Raw genomic sequence first — 5512 nt, 5'->3', positions numbered from 1 at the left:
GATATCACACATTCTGTCCATGAGGAGTGTACCCACTTGTACAGATCTTCTGTCTTTGGCCAAAAGCCATTAAAACAACATATTACTGCTGATGGTTGTAGGTCATCAACGTTTTTACCTTTAGGGGTTTTGATGTCCATTTCTGGAACCTTGTCCATTTGCTCAATAATGTACAAACTTGGCATATTTTGAGTTTGTTTTGCTTGTGAGCCAACCTTCCCTTTGAGCGCATCTTTGAATGATGTGGTTCCATTTTGATTTGGGTTTCTAGAACCTCCCCGCATCCTCAGATTTAAAATTATTGTTGAATCTTTGGTAACACCATAAAATTCCAACCGATGATTGTCTTTGAATACCTTTCCCGCGTATTAGAAGACTTGGGTCGACAATGGTATACCCAAACTCTTTTGGATCGCTTACTTTAGATTACTAACTAGATCCAAACCCTGGATCCAAAGAACAAATGACATGCCATTAAGGCTCTTAATAAAAATTTGAAAATGATTGTCTTTTTCCCAAGACCTCTCCAGATCTGGTGAAGAGCGATGCAGATATGGTGTATATCGGTCTAGATTGTGTAAAACATACTGCCCTTTATCCCAGGCCCCTTCCATCGCTGCATATGCCAACAAAGAACGCTACCCTTCGTGTTCTACAAATGGAAGACCAAAAATGCATAGATCCGCATATAAAATACCCTGACAACAGGGATCTTCATGTAAAAATTCAGATCATACAGGGCGTCTCGAAAGAGATGAAAAACCCCTGATTTGGCCAGAAGAGAGGTAGATCTATGTTGGGGGGGAGCCAAATATGAAAAAAGATATATCAGATCTACAGTTAAAGTGGGTAAAAACAGTGACAGATTGAAATCGTGGAATATCCAGCACATAATGAGAGTCACCGAAAAGGAAAACACCAAATTTTTGAAACCCTCTGGTTACACTGTTAAAATCTTTCCCTCCATGATTGAGACATCCAATTGCCGTCAAGACTGTCCTCGTGGCTTGATAAACCTATGTTGATACCCAACACAATGGTGGTAGCCATCATCGTAACTCTCTAAACACTCAGATGCGTTTGCTTCATCGTTGCAGAGCGAAACCCTTATGCACGATGCCGTTGTTGCCTCCAGATGCATCCGACTTGCCGGCTGCTGATTTATTTTGGTTGAATTGTAATGTTTAAATTTTGGTCTAGAGGGTTGTAAGAATGGTGAACTTTGGAATGTCAGGTCTGGGGGAATGTGATAAATGAGATGGTGAAATTCAAAATGTTAGGTCTTGGGAAAGGTGATCAATTAGAGTGGGCTTTGATTTCATCCCTTTGAAGTGAAGGTTGTAGATGCTTGTGGAAAGGATTGTCTCTGCGCATAGAGTAGGACAAAATAATAACTCCTAATCCTCAACAATTTATGCCTCAGATGAGAAGGGAATAAATGAAGGAGATTTTGGATGCATTAACAACTCTTTATGGAATTGTCATTTTTTGGGAAGATGCTCATGAGAACAAACTTTTACCCAAACATGCATAGATAGTTTAGACATCATGGCGAATTACCTCATGAAGATAATTGAGCTCAAAGATCAATTCTCTGCTATTAATATGAAGATTGAAGATGAGGAATTATTCCCTATTTCCCTAAATGGTTTCTCTCTTGTTTGGGAAGCCTTTGTTGAGAAGACATCTTTTTCCAAGAAGAAAAAATGTGTGACATGATGTTAGCTCGAAGAGAAAAGGTCCAAGACCTTGCTTTCAATTTGCTTACAATACCACCTTTTGGCATTGGTTATTGTGAGGCATGAGTATTCAATAGCTTCACAGATTGTTTTTTTCATTATTGAGCCATACTTAAAATATTGAAGAGATGTCTCTTGGTTTCATCTTCGAAGACGTTTGATGACACTTGATGTTCACCTATGACTTCATATTCCTAATTTAATATTTATAACACTATTTACAAAATACCATAATCCCAAAGATTAAGTATCCAACCTTCCCACCACCCCCACCCCCTCCTCTTAATTCAAAGGGGTGTTTGTAATTCCAAGCATTGTTGTGACTTTTTCAAAATTTTCTCTTCCAAGTGCTTTGGTGAAGATGTTTGTTGTTTGCACACTCATGGAAGAATGCATCAACTAAATTGTCTCGGCCTCTACATGATGTCGAATTGAATAGTACTGTGTTGATGTGCTTGGTTCAATCGAGGAATCTAGGATTCTTGGCCAACTTGATTGCAAAAGTGTTATTAATCAAAAGTGGAGTAACATTCATTTGCTTCTCTTGCAAAAGCTCTAGTATCTTCTTGAGCCACACAATCTCCTTTGTTGCCTCTGCAACAATCACATACTTTGCCTATGCAATGGAATCTACTAGAACAACTTGTTTGAGTGATCTCCAAGAGATAAATTCGGATCGAAGGCTCATGAGGTATCTTGAAGTAGACACTCCATTCTCCTTTTCCCCAACAAAGTCTGAATATGAATGCCCAACTAGCTTGAAGTCATCCACCTTAGAGTATTTGAGCTTTAGTTTCTTTCAAGTACTTTAGACCTCTCTGTGTAGCACACCAATGACCTTCATAGGGTTTTGCATGAACTTAGAAAGAATCCCAACTGCAATTAAATATTCAGTCTAGTCATAGTAAAATAGATAAGGTTCTCCACAAGTTGTATATACATAGTTGCATCCTGAATTTCATTCCCTTCTCTTGATGTAAGCTTTAGATTTTGACCCATTGGAGTAGAAAGAAGATTACAAGTTGTGATGCGACATTTGGTCAACAATTCTCCAATGAACTTTTTGGAAATGAATACATGCTTTGGATTCTCAATTACTTCAATACCCTTGTAGTAGTGGAGATATCCCATGTGTGTCATCTCACACCCTTCTTCAATTCTTTATGGATGCAATATATGCTTTGTTGCTCCCTGTAATAAAAAGGTCATGTACATACAACACAAAGTGTACAACAATTTTTCCAACTTTCTTGACAAACAAAGTTGCACCATCAAGATTAAAATGCTTGAAATTGATTTTCAAGGGATGCTTAGCTAACTTTTTGTACCATGTGCAAGGTTCTTTATGCCATACAAAGACTTGATGATCTTGCATATGTTTTGTTCTTGACCCTTCACAACAAGCCCTTATGGTTGAGACATGCAGATATTCTCTTACAATTCTTCATTTAAGATGGTCATCTTCACATCCATGTGGTGTTTCTTCCACCTATTCTTTGTTGCCAAAGCCAATAACACATGAATGGTAGCCCATTTTGCTTTGGGGGCAAAATTCTCGTCATAGTTCTTGCCTTCTTTCTGATCAAATCCTTTTGACACAAGCCTCACTTTATGCTTGTCAAGTGATCCATCTAATTTATACTTGTTCTTGTAGACCCACTTGCAGCCAATTGGTTTTGTTTCAAGTGGAGGACCCACCAACTTTCATGTCACATTCTTCATGAGAGCATCATACTCCTTCTGCATGGCTTCTTTCCACTCATCATGAGAAGCAACTTCTTCAAATGAAGTTGGTTCAATGCTAGTAGATAAATTCAATTCACAGTCGTGTAACATCCATATCATTTACATCACATGAATCTGAATTATCTATATCACCTCCATCATTTGTAGAACTTCTAGTTTTTGTTTTTTCAACCTCATCAACATGAACACTTTCAAGTGTCTTTATGAGTCACTTTGGTGGGCCTTTTTGAGATGGTCTTGGTTGCTCCATAGATTGAAATGGTGTTGAATTCTCATCAAAGTTCAACCTTTCAATTTTCACATTCACATCGTTCATTTGAACCTTCAGTTTTGATGAGGTGGCTACATCTTCTCAATGAGGGAAAAATGGAACTTCAAAAGGAGATTCTAAAGATTGATCCAAGATAGGGATTCCGCCATTCAGGATGTGGAATCTCATCATGAACTTCAAAAGGAGATTCCAAAGATTGATCCAAGATAGGGATTCTCCCATTCAGGATGTGGAATCTCATCATCAAACTCATGATATCTCTTTACATCCTTGTTGTTCCAAGTTGATTCAAGACAACCATCTCTAAAAAAATTAACTTTTTTTTACATCATCATAATGATGATATAACTTGTTGATATTTGAGTACCCCAAGGAGAAGCACTTTCAATTCCTTGCATTAAGCTTGTTTCTTTGCTTCTTGGGAATTAAGGCATAGTAGGTGGAACCGAAGACTGTAAGATTTCTCATCAAAGAAATATGACCATACCACATTTCATATGGAGTCTTGTTTCCAAGAGCATGAGATGGACACTTGTAATTCACATATATTGCACGTAGATTTGCATTAGCCTAAAACATCATCTTCACAATCTTGAAAAATAATATTGAATGTAGCATGTTCAAGAATGTCTTCTTCATTCTTTTTGCTACACCATTCTAAAGAGGATTGTATGGCATAGTGGTTTGATGCTTGATCACATGTTGGCAAAGATAACATTCAACCTTATTTGAGGTATATTATCCTCCATTATTAGCACAAGGCATGTCAATATGAGATTGAGTTTCATTTTCAATGCACAAATGAAAACTTTAGAATGTTTCAAATGCTTGAGATTTCTCTTTCAACAAATAAACCAAACACGTCGTGGTGCAGTCATCAATAGAAATCATGATATGTTTTATTACGAAATGTAGATGGAATAAGCATGGGGTGACACCATTGTATCAACTCTAGCTTTCTACATCATCTTGGAGTAGAATCATGAAATGGCTGCTTGCTATGTTTTCCAAGTGCCTCACATTGTTTCAAGTTCCTTGAAATGGTGGGCAAACTAGAAACACCATTTTCATTCAACACATGTAGATTGTCATAATTAATGTGCCCAAATGTAGCATGCCACGAAACTAGATGGCAATGTGCCTTCATCATGGTGAGGAAGTTTTGCTGAATTTTGTGCTTGAGAAGTTGTCCTGTTCATTTGTTGTTTCTCATCCTCCCCTCTTGTTGTGACAACCTTATTGTTGGAAGACCTCCTTACTTCAACTTTTCCATCGAATAAGTGAATGCAATATGCACAACAAAAGGAAGCTTGGGATTCCACGCAATTTGAGCATGATAGTGCCAATTTTGATAGGTTTTAAGATTGGAATCATCTACAAAGTTCACTGCACCTTTAACATTGTCATTCAATTCTTCAATGAAATCTCTTCAGAACGTGATGTGGAAAGTTGCACCAATGCCTAGCAACCAGGCATCTTGCCAAGAGGTAAATGAAGCTTTGAACAAGTTTTCTTTTATGCTTGTATTGCAATGAGAAATAATAGCTTGAGTGGGTTTTGGAGTTTTGTGTTTTCCTTCCTTTTGTTTTCGTTTGCCTTTGATCTTCCCCCATGGGATCCTACAAGTTTTTGCTTCATATCCATTCTTCCGACAATGGACGTAATGAAGGTGTAATTTCTCACAGGGATTATGCCTACCCCTAACATTGAAATGCTTCATTTTAGTTACATTTGTTCTTTTAGCAACTACCTTTTG

General features: G+C 37.6%; 1 protein-coding gene across 1 annotated transcript in view; it reads left to right on the top strand.

The window, feature by feature from the left end:
• The window catches only part of LOC149162347 (cytochrome c oxidase assembly factor HCC1-like), a 238296-nt gene that overhangs the window by 23225 nt on the left and 209559 nt on the right, over positions 1-5512 (top strand). The gene's annotated exons all lie outside the window — the stretch shown is intronic.

Source organism: Pinus tabuliformis, chromosome 5_2, assembly GCF_031772625.1.
Source record: "Pinus tabuliformis cultivar Carrire ecotype Pingquan chromosome 5_2, CPIR1, whole genome shotgun sequence".
NCBI classification, from domain to species: domain Eukaryota; kingdom Viridiplantae; phylum Streptophyta; class Pinopsida; order Pinales; family Pinaceae; genus Pinus; species Pinus tabuliformis.
This window is presented reverse-complemented; position numbering and strand designations above follow the sequence as displayed.